We start from the raw sequence: 12,582 nt of genomic DNA, 5'->3' as shown, positions 1-12,582 counted from the left end.
ACCATTTTATTTCTCTAACCTTTTAGTCAACAGCTGCCCTCGCAAAATCAGGCGCACGGGAAGCAAATGCAAATAGGTTTCTGCTATAATGGATTGTCTGGGGCGGCATGGTGGTGCAATGGTTTGCGTTGTTGCCTCACAGCAAGAAGGTCCTGGGTTTGAGCCCTGGGGTAGTCCAACCTTGGGGGTCATCCCGGGTCGTCCTCTGTGTGGAGTTTGCATGTTCTCCCCGTGACATGTCGGTCAGGTGAATTGGCCATACTAAATTGTCCCTAGGTATGAATGTGTGTGTCTGTGTGTTTGGGGGGGGGTCTGGGGGTCTGGGGGGGCCCTGTAATGGCCTGGCGGCCTGTCCAGGGTGTCACCCCATCTGGTGCCCAATGACTGCTGGAATAGGCTCCAGCATCCCCGTGACCCTGAGAGCAGTATAAGCGGTTCAGATAATGGATGGATGGATTGTTTGGTTCAATGTCAACATGTTTTGCTTGCGAATCAGTGTAGGCTACAGAATTTCTTCAGGGCCATTACCAACAATCCAAAAAAAGTGTGGAAGAAGCTGTCCAGTGAGCTTTATTTATTCCTTCAGCATGCTGATCTCCCATCTATTTTCCTTGCACTTATCAGCTTATAAATTCAAATATTGCATCAATTCTGCTCTTGGGTCCACTTTGAAAATGACTGAGACTGTCTCTCTTTGCTGCACCGGCAAGCAGTGCCGGAGTTGTGGTAAGAGCAATGTGAGATAGATTGGGTTGTACTCACCACCTCAAAAGAGCCTAACTAAGGAAATAAACAACTCAGGGTTTGATTCAGTAAGCACCAACCGAGGCAGGTGTAAAAGCATTCTTGCAGATTAATAATGGGGAGCTTAATGATATGAACATTCTGTTAAATGCATTTCTTTTAATAGAGCCTGTGGTAATGGAAGTTTTTATGGTCTTTTGGCAGTACTGGGATTTGAACTAATGGGTAAGGTGGAGAAATGCCCAGGGTTTTTGTCTGCTTGGTCCCGCTAAGATTTATTTTAGAAAGTCCCACAGCATAACAGAATCTTTCATGTTAAATGCACAGCCTTTGGATCCATCCCTACCATGCCAGGTTGCTCTTCATTTGTTATTCATGATAAAGGAGGGTCCAATCTGTGAAGAGCGGCAACTCTCACTTTAAGCCAGAAACAAACAATGAATCAAGTCTGTGGTGTACAGTGATAAACACCCTGGAACGGCTTCCCTGACAGTTAGTGGGTGACTGAGTTTCTGTATTCACTGGAGGTTTTAATCCAACATGAACCTGATAACCTTCGAAAATATACCATCCTGCAAATTACACCCGTTCGCAAAAAAACCCCCATAACAACTCCTGTCACAGTCTCCATTTTGCATCGGGTCCCTTTGTTTCTCCATGAAGTCAAGTCAAGTCAATTTTATTTGTATAGCCCAATGTCAAAAATTATAAATTAGCCCCAAGGGGCTTTATAGCAACACAACATCCTGTCCTTAGACCCTCGCATCAGATAAGGAACAACGCCATAAAAAAACCTTTATCAGGGAGAAAAAATAGGAGGAAACCTCAGGGAGAGCAACAGAGGAGGGATCTCTCCCCCAAGACAAACAGACGTGCAATGGATGTTTGTGTTTACACAATTTACAGAATACAACACTGAAAGAGGATAACAATTATAATGGAAATGTAAGATATATGAAGAATATGATGAGAAGGATGCCAAGCAGTGTCCAGATGCCACTGGAACAGCTCAGGACCCGAGCCACGGGACCAGCACCACCATCTTTAAAAAAAATGTCACATATCTTAGTGAGAGAAGGATATAACATTGAAACAGGGTAACAAAATTATATGGATTTATAAGATATATAAAAAGAAAATGTGATGAGGGTGATATCAAGCAGTGTCCAGGTGGCGGCCAGCATCACCATGGAGACCTGGGGGGATGACAGACTGCACGTGCACACAGGGGAGACACACATCACACCATTCACACACAGATAAAGGAGAAGACATTCAGAGAGAGAGATAAAATACATGTGAGAGAAGAGAACAGTTTGCAATAGTCAATCTATACGCGATAATCTCGTCGGCAGAACAGTGCACGAACCTATATGACATTACAGATTAAGTTAGAAATACAGGTTTACTTATACAAAGCCAACTGTCCCAGTCCTGGAGCAAAGTGGACAAGTTCCCATGTTGTTCTAAACAGGGTAAAACGAGATCCAAGCAACATCATTAAAAAGGCATTACTGAGTGTCATGTGGCTCCATGGGCTCCAGGCTGTGCTGTCACAGAGAATGAGGTAAACCTGCTGAATGTGGTGGCAGCACAATCTGAATGGGAACTTGATCAGGCAAAGTATTACGGTTTGCTCATTAGTTAAAATGAGCCAGCAGTTACTGACATCCTTATCATAACGTGACGTCTAGATCTGCCTTCGGTCCAGCGGGAATGTATTCGTCGAACATTGTATTCAAAGGAGCGTTATTCATGGTTATCCATCATCCATAGGAGTGGAGACTTCATTATGCCCTTACCAGTCATTCTGAAGGATTTCCAAGCCACGTGTGCTGAGCTTGCTTGTACAAACCTGGCCATTGCAAACACTGTGACAGCAGACTTGAGGAAATTATGGAACTGATGTTATTGTCTCAGTGCCTGATGTGCAGAGCATATATTAAACCCCAGGACTCGTATGAAACTGTCATTAAAAGTGCAGACACTTTGCTAAGTACTTTTGATGACTCCTAGAGCTTTTCTGAAAAAAAAAATGCATTGAAAACAACCATGAATCTTTTGCATGAAAACACCTCATTCACAAGGGTTTGGGCAGACATTCACCAAACATTGGCTGGACCTTGTAGCTTTTGGTCTCTGGTCAAGCGGAATTTCTCTCCCATAGTGATGTTGGATGAAATTCAAAGCGAACGAAGCGCACTCAGTCAACTCAGGACAGCAATCAAGCCTGCCACTTCAGCCCTCACAAGACGGCCCTGTTTACCTCCGATAAGTCATACCTGCAGCATGCAGGCACTCACAAAGCTTTAAGTAAGAAGAAGACTTTTATGAAAAGCACAGGAAAAAAAAGCATCAAAGCACCTTCTTTGCCATGATGAGGAATGTACTTTTAGAAGTCAGTAAAAAGTGATATACTGACTTTAAGGCAAAATCTCCCCACAAACCTGCAATGACCTAGAATAAAAATCAAACAAGGTGTTTATTTTGTTGCTCTGATAGATTTATTTTTTATTTTTTATACCAGACATTGATTTCTGAGGCAGAACAAAACAAAAATAAGCAATAAACCGCAACATCACATTTAGAGGCTTGAGTTGAATGCATCGTCTGGCCTTATAGTGGAAAGTGTTCGGGGCGTAATGTAAGGTTATGATTATTATATTGATTATGCAATAGCTCCCCTGCAGCTCAGCTGTCTCATTCACCTTCTCACCAAACGTTTTATGTAATAACTGGCTGGCCCTGCTCAGTGGTTGGCATCTTTTCATTTTGGTTGTGGTAGAAACAATACGAGTCAGTGCCAGCTTTTGCCGACGAGGATATTTCTCTTTCAAAGGCATCGTCTCTTTTTGTCACAGCCCAGAGAGACTGATGCTTTTGTGTGATGAGGCTTTATTTTTCAACAGAACACAGCTTTTGGTTGTGCTCTGACAGAGTGTTCCTCTCGCTTCATGATGCAAGAGAACAGTTTGTGACAGATAGGATCCTGTTTGATCATGATGTACACTCCAAGGCCTAGAGGCAGAAAACGAGAAATGGAGCCCCTGCCCACAGCAATCAAAGTCTGTTTCAGGAGTCTGCAGCGTTTATTGGAAAATGATGTAATCACATCATTTTCCTAGCTTTCCCCCCCTCATATGCATCTAGGAGAGAGACAGTGACAACATATTTGAATCTGCAAATTGTTCAATGAAGTTGCTTGCTAATTATTTGCAAAGGCACTCACTAAAGCAATCCCCCCTCCTTCTTTTTCTTCCTAATTGTACTTGGCCAATTACCCCACTCTTCTGGGCCGTCCCGGTCGCTGCTCCACCCCTCTGCCGATCCAGGGAGGCCTGCAAACTGCCATGTCTCCTCTGATATATGTGGAGTCGCCAGCTGCTTCTTTTCACCTGACAGTGAAGAGTTTCGCCAGGGGGACGTAGCACGTGGGAGGATCACGCTATTTCCCCCAGTTCCCTCTCCCCCACCGAACAGGCGCTGCGACCGACCAGAGGAGGCGCTAGTGCAGCAACCAGGACACATACCCACATCTGGCTTCCCATCCGCAGACATGGCCAATTGTCCATAGGGATGCCTGACGGGGATTCGAACCGGCGACCCCCGTGTTAGTAGGCTACGGAATAGACCGTTACACCACCTGGCGCCCCCAAACCCATGCTTTTACTAAATGAAATTGCTTTCTCATGTCACACAGGCACTTCACTATGAGATTTAAAACACAATATCTAGTACATGTGTTCGCCAGTTCCCCAACATCCTCGCAGGATTATTTCAGTGTCATATTTCTTTATTTTACTTAACGGAAACGGCTTCAATGGATAACTTTATAAGCCATAAAATCATGTTAGTGTGTGTGTCGTGATTTTTTATGTTGAGCCACAGAGTTATCCTGGCAGCTGTGAAGCCACCAACCAGCAGGAGGCCCTATGAAAATATGGATTTATACAGCCTTGTGATTTTTTTTTTTGAAGTGGCCTTGTCTTGGTGTAAAACCTTTAAGCAGACAAGCCTTGGGTGAGAAGTATAGATTTTTATCCACAAACGATCTAATACTGTCGAAACTAATCACTTGTATTATTTATTTCTTTATTTTGTGTCTTATAGGCCCCTCTAACATCTGTCACAGAGGGTCTGTTCAACACAAGTATGAATAATAGATTACATTCGCACAACACAAACATTAATCAGTAATTAGGCTTCAGGATTTCACAAGCAGACAGAGTGACCACCAACCTTCTGTCCTATCAACGAAATGGATGTTCAGACCATAGTAGTACATGCAGGTGCTCACAGGTACAGTGTGGCACCGAACAACATCAAACAATCAATACTTTCTCTGAAAAGGATCCTTACTTTCCTGTAACAGATTCCTTAAGACATCTTTCACAAGACTGGACCGCTGTCAATTGTTATGAATAGGAAATGGGGGGGGGGGCGTCTGGGAACCGTAGTGGTCTATTCTGTTGCCTACTAACACAGGGATCGCTGGTTTGAATCCGTGTCTACGGGTAGGAAGCCGGATATGGGTATGTGTCCTTGTCGCTGCACTAGCGCCTCCTCTGGTTGGTCGAGGTGCATATTCAGGGTGGAGGGGGAACTGGGGGGAATCGCGTGATCCTCCCACACCACATTCCTCTGGCGAAACTCCTCACTGTCAAGTGAAAATAAGCGGCTGGTGACTCCACATTTTCGGAGGAGGCACGTGGTAATCTGCAGCCCTCCGCTGATCGGCAGAGGGGTGGAGCAGCGACCAGGATGCCATGGAACAGTGAGGTAATTGGACGGGTACAATTGACAATTGGGAAGAAAAGGGTGGGGGGTCAAAAAAAGATAAAACGATTAATAGGAAATGGGAGGGGAGAAAGGGAGAAGCCCAAAGGTTTTGATGTCACTGGTGCTTACGGTGAAATCAGGCTGCCATGAGTTCTGGGGCTGAGGTCAGGGTTGCGTTATGTAGACTGATGTGATATACAGCTGAAGATGGCTTTAGACAGAGTTGTCTTGCTCTTGTCTATTTCGGTTGGCTTTCAGTATGGCTAGCATAGGCCTTTTTATTTTATTTTATTTTTTTATCATCTCGCTACCATAGTACATAGGCATTGGTTGGCCATTTTGAGTACAAGCGACTGTCTAGACAGCTTTGTGATGTTGCGGATCAGCAGCAGGAGGAGAAGGGATGGATGAGCAGTTGTTCTGGAATGTTCTTTAGACGTTGCACTCCGGAACAGAGGTGGCGAGATACAGATAAGTAGAAAGTTAAAATGATTGATCACAGAGAACACAGATGCTGCAGCTTGGCTGAAGAAGAGGTGTAAGAGATGATACCAGTTTGGTATTCAACACAGTCCAATCTATGGAGACTGAATGCTGTTTGAAGTATAGTAGACATGAGTACAGGGAAAAAAAGTAGGGGGAAAACAAGGAAAGAGAAAACAAAAAGTTTCATCTATCTATCTACCCACCTACCCACCTATCTATCTATCTATCTATCTATCTATCTATCTATCTATCTATCTATCTATCTATCTATCTATCTATCTATCTATCTATCTATCTATCTATCTATCTATCTATCTATCTATCTATCTATCTATCTATCTATCTATCTATCTATCTATCTATCTATCTATCTATCTATCTATCTATCTATCTATCTATCTATCTATCTATGCTGCAAGGAGCCAGAAAGAGAACAAAAATGCAGAGAAGAGATAAAAGAGAGAGAGCCCACAGGAAGATGTGGTTCACAGCTGCGGCACAGGCTTTTGTTAAGGTTCATATGACCATACAATAAAAATTTAAAAAAATCCCAACCTATATCCTATCGCTCCAAGATCCCTTACCAACCAAAAGCACATATATGTAGCAAGCAAACAATGCTCCAAGAATTCAGGTTAATCCAGATAACATAGTAAATAAGTCCCAAAAAAAAAGAGAAAGCAAACAGATACAATTATTTCCCCAATCAGGAAAAATTTGAATTATCTTGACTATCTTTTCACACTCTATTACAATAGCGTTTGAATTTAAGTTTTTCATTGCAACCTAAATTTTTCTTACAATAAAAGATGCAATGCAGGGAGATGCAGGTAAATTTAGGCTACAAAGAAGCTGTCAGAGAGGAGATCTCTGGGGCTGCAGGACCACATGATGAAAGCTCCAGATGGAGCTTTCATCATTCAATTTCCATCAGCCACAGTGATGTGGCTCTCTGCCTGGATCCAAATCAAATGATAATCAATCAAGATGTTGGCTCATCACGGCCATGCCACACCATGAACATCATCCTCCTTGAAAACATGCTGGTTTTCCTATGTATTTTTTGTTATAATTCTGGTGGATGTTCTTATCTGTGGAAAATGAGCCTAAATTATGATTAAGAAAAAGATGTATTTGTTTTTAAAGTTAGCCGATCAAAGTGAAGTTTGGTTTCAAATATCTTTTAAGCTTATTAACTTGGTTAACCTAAAGGAGAGAGTGAAAGTAATTGAGAGAGTCTCAGTGTTGTTCATTTAAAGCAGACAAGAGGGGAGGGGGTTCGGAGTCTCCAGCGTTGACTCAAAGGTCAATTATCTGACCCATTAAAAGTGCTCCTCTGAGCAACCGGCGGTTCCAGCAGTCTAGACAACAAAGAAGTCATGTTCCCGGCCTCATTTGATCAGCCTGCTGTTTGGCCGTAGATGAGAGCCAGGCACATACATTCATCCACCCCAGATGAATCTGTTAGTGAACTACACCCTAAAATTGCCATGTGAAAGCTGAAGAAACCACCATCAACATTCAAGCTGCCACAGTCAATCAGAGCTGAGAAATCAGGAAAACAATAGACCTTTCATAATAAAGGTGCAGTAATTAATTGCTGTGATTATGTATGTTTTAAGTCTTTTGAATTGCACTGTGTGCTCAGCATTGTTAAGCCTCAGAGTGTGAAATCTAAAATAATGTGTCTTGAAAATCTTACGCAGCCTTGATATAAGCTCTGTCTCACAAGCATCTTGCAAAGAGGATGCGTCATGTGTCATGTTAAAGCAAAGGTCATAAGGTCTCAGATTAATGAGGTTAAAACTTTTTTTTCTTAGTGAGCAATGCAAGTTGCCTCACCATTAAAGGATGTAACTTTTAAGAATTGTTCTTGGTTTAGATTTCTGATCTTTTTTTTTTTGCATATTGAAAGCTGCTGATTGACGATGAGCCTTGTAATATTACATCGGTAGATAATTCCAGAAAGTCCACTTTGAACGTGTACTTGAACATTAAGACTAGTTGAGTTGCAACTAGTTGAGTTATAGGTTGTAAAGCAAGTAGTGACTCGTGCTTTTGTAGGAAAACGACTAAAAGATTCATGGATTGGCATTCAAAAAATGTTTTTTCAATTTTAAAATGTTTTCTTACATTTACATTTTTTTTGCTTTACAGATAGTACATCAAGGGATGAGCCAAACACTTCCAGATGGTGCTGCCTGCAGCCTCCTCTTCTCCTCGCTCTTGCTGCCACTTCAGAACGTCTTGCTTCTCTGGCCGAGGCTCTCAAAGACCAAGCAAAAATTCTTGGCAAGACAAAACAGAAACCTGGGAAAAAAAACACGAAAAAAAAAACTGAAGTGTGATGAATAAAAGCTACAGAATGTCAGGAGTTACAAATGATTTGGACCAGAGCTCATTTTTACATCTAAGGGTTTAGATATAGTTTTGCATTTAGAGTCAAATACAGGCAGTTTATCCAGGGATTATACCCATTTCTCAATGATTTTTATCAAAGGGGTCATATGCCACTGACCCAACCCCAAAGCCAAAATCTGATTTCATGAGTTAAGTGGTACACATATATATTCCAAGTCTGCATTGCACTATACATCCATCTTAAGTCAGCCATGAGAATAGCCTCGTAGTATATGCATTCTTTATAAAATATAGTAATGAAAATGTCCTTTGGATAAAAGCTAAATAGGCTAGTCAGGAGAGAACTATAATGTTTGGCAGTAAGTACTATTTTCATCCCAAATGCATTTGAAGCAGAGAGACAGACAAGAGCTTCAATGTGCTGTCAGGCTCAGTCATAATAGTAATAATGAATGAGATGGGGATGATGATGATGATGATGATGATGGTTATGGTTATGATGATGAAGAAACAGATGAATGATATTAATAATAAAAATGATGATCAGAAATAACTTCTGTAATGCAGTTGCGTGTTCCTTTCCTCCCACAGTCAAAACACATGCAGTTTGGGGGAACTGTAGGCTTATTTAGTGTCGATGTGAGTAATTATTTTTCTCTCTATGTTTCTGGTCCAGCAGTACTGGTGACTTGTCTAGGGTCTCCCTTCCTTCTACATATAGGCTGGGAGAGGCTTGAGTACAATCTTAGAGTGATGCCAGAATTGGTTTGATGTGGTATTGTGTTACCAGTTAAAATCTGCCACATTTTGTATCGTGGGAAGGATCCTGTCAATGGGTTTCTGTTGCTTTCAAACATACACCTTTATATTACAGATATTACAAATTAAAAGCACATGGTCTCAAATTCTCCCCTTAGAGATAAGTCTAACAATCCCTTACATTCCTTTCCTCTGCTGTCAAGCACACTGAACACACCCGTTCACATTTTTTTCTCCCTGCATTTAATGGGATACATACAGAAAAAAGAGAATGATATCTTGGGTGGATGTGCCCCTCAAGTCAATGGACCAACCCTAGTTATCTCTGCCTCTGAGCCAATGCTTGATCCCTACCTGCTCACCAAATTGTGAATGCCAAACCCAGATCAGAGTCTTATTAGGCAGATAACCTATTATCTCCAACACCCAGGCACCCCAAAGAGCTCAGACAGAAATGCAATTGATTTGAATAATCAAAACACAGTGGTAAGGGCAGGTTACACTTTGGAATTTGATGATGACGATAATAATAATAATAACAATAATAACAATAATAATAATAACAATACATTTTATTTGTACAGCACTTTTCAAAGTACTCAGATGCTTTATGTATTTTAGAATAAGCATAAAAGCAGCACACCAAAAGAATAAAACACGCGACATTAATCACACATTAAATGCAATTCTGAAGAGGAGAGTTTTGATTAATGATGTAAATATGGACAGATCGGTGCAGTCTCTGATGTGTTTGGGGAGGGAGTCCCAGAGGGAGGGGCAGCATTGGAGAAGGCTCTGTCGCCCCTGGTCTGGTGCATGGTCCTGTGCGGTAGAGACAGGAAGTTGACGTCACAGGAGAAAAGGCTGCCGAAAGGAAAATGGTAGTGGAGCAGGTAGTGAGGTAGGAGGGGACCTGGTTATGGAGGGCTTTGTAAGTGAGGAGAAGGGCTTTGAATTGGATCCATTGTGGGACAGGGAGCCAGTGGAGGTTCTGGAGGACAGGGGTGTTGTGATCATGGTAGTGGGAGTGGGTGAGCAGGTAGGCTGCAGAGTTCTGAATATTTGTTTGGGACTTTGGATGATGAGCTGTAGAGAATGTTGTTGCAGTAGTCAATTCTGGATATGATGAAGGCATGTATCAACATTTCAGCAGCACAGGAGAGTGATGGGTGGAGATGAGATATGTTTTTTAGGTGAAAAGCGGCACATGTGGCGATTTGATTTATGTGGTTTTCAAAGGAGAGGTTACAGTTGAAAATTATTCCAAGGTTGCGGATGTGTGGGGAGAGGGACAGCGTGGCATTATCGATGGTAAGGCAGAAGTTATCAGTGGTTTTGGTAAAGGATTTGGGACAGATGATGATCATGTCAGATTTATCACAACTTAGTTTGAAGAAATTGGCTTGTATCCACAATTTAATTTCAGTGAGGCATTGGTCAGACTGGAGTAAGTTGTAATGGTGATGGATTTAGTGGCGATGTAGAGCTGGATGTCATCAGCATAACGATGGAAGTGGAGACCATGATGATATATGATATTACCAAGGGGGAGCATATAACAGATAAAAAGTAGTAGATGACCAAGCACTGAACCCTGGGGGATGCCTTGGGACAGAGGAGCGGTGAAGGAGGTGCAGTTGTTAATGTTAATGAATGGTTTTCTGTTTGTGACATATGACTTTAGCCAGGAAAAGGCAATACCGTTGATGTTGAGGTAGAATTCAAGGTGGGTGAGCTGAATGGTATGGTTGATTGTGTCAAAAGCTGCAGTGAGGTCAAGGAGGATGAGATTGCTGAGGTGTCCAGAGTCTGTGGAGAGGAGGAGGTCATTAGTGACTTTTAGGAGGGCTGTTTCTGTGCTGTCCTATGAGTGGGAACCAGAATGAAGTGATTCAAACAGATCGGGAGATGAGGTGAGCTTTGAATTGGGAGGTTATAGTGCATTCCAGTATTTTTGGCAGAAATGGGAGATTGGAGATATGCCAGAAATTGCTTACGATATCAGGGATGAATCCAGGTTTTTTGAGGGTGGGGGTGACAGTAGCCAGTTTAAGTGTATGGGGGATTGAACCAGAGCTAAAGAAGGAGTTAATGATTTCTTTGATGAGTGAGGAGATAGCTGGACAACAGTCCTTAACAAGATTGGATGGGATGAGATCCAGAACACAAGGGGAACTTTGCATTTCAACCATAAAGTTGGAGAGCTCCATTGTGAACACAGGGGAAAACTTTGACAAGGACTAAGTGGTAAGAAGTGTGGGGGGGTGGAGAGGTGGTCAGGTTGCAGTAGACAGTGTCAATTTTAGTTTGGAAAATTTAAAGAGTTGCATTGTTAACTGTGAAGGAATGGGAGTTATTGTTACTAGGTTTGAGAAGTTTGTTTGTTTATTGTGGAAAAGAGAGCCCTGGGGTTGGTGGAGTTAGAGTGTATGAGGTGTGAGTAGTAGATGAACTGGGCTGTGATGAGAGCTTCATTTTATTGTTGAAGGTAGTCTGTGTAGACTTGAAGATGCACTGTTAAACCAGTTTTCTTGCAAAGTCTTTTGAGCTGGCGCTTATGGCATTTCATTTGATGGAGTTCAGGAGTATACCAGGAAGCTGAGTGTGTGAATGAGAAAATGTTGGTTTTAATGGAGGCAAGCTGATCTAGACAGGAGGAGAGTGAGTCATTATTATAACTGACAAGATCAGAGGGATTACCAGACAGTGGGGGGGGGGGGGGGCAGGCATTTTATTGGCAAGAGCTGAGGGGGAGATAGATTTGAGATTTCTGAAGGATATTATGCATTTGACTTGGGGATAGGATATGGATGTCAATGTTTATGGTGATTGCCAGGTGGTCAGAGGCTGGAGAGTTGATGTATTGTGACAGCAGTGGAGCAGACTGAATCCAGGATGTGGCAATGGCTGCGAGTTGGGAAGTTGATATTTTGTGTGAAGTTGAAGCATTGCAACGGTTCCAGGAATTCTATGGCTTATTTAGAGTCAGTGTCATCAATTTGGATATTAAAATCACCCAGAAAGATAATGTGCAAGATCTGCAAGCAATCACTGAGACAATTTTGTTCAAATCCAGCATCACTTTCAATTTAGCAAGTAAAGCTTTTTGCTTGTGATCAGGCACATTATAGGGTCACATGTGTACCCCTATCATTGTTGGTGACCTAAATGAGGAAATGCATTGGTCTTTGAACATTAGTCAATATAGGGCTGAGTTTTTTTTTCCAAGATAAATTTCATCTGAGCCGTGCATAGGGCTTGTTACATTCAACTTGCTAGCTAGCAAGCTTTGTTTTAGCAACCCAATTATCCACACTTTATAGCCACAAATGTTACTGTTCATTACTGAATAAAACAGCTTTGATACAAAAAAAGACCTGTGCCATTAGCGCAGTTATCATTTTTGCTGGGTTTTTCCCCCCCTGAACTCTACACCTGATGGTATATTCATCA

The sequence above is a fragment of the Lampris incognitus genome, chromosome 2, assembly GCF_029633865.1.
Source record: "Lampris incognitus isolate fLamInc1 chromosome 2, fLamInc1.hap2, whole genome shotgun sequence".
NCBI lineage: Eukaryota > Metazoa > Chordata > Actinopteri > Lampriformes > Lampridae > Lampris > Lampris incognitus.
Note: the sequence above shows the minus strand (reverse complement) of the source record.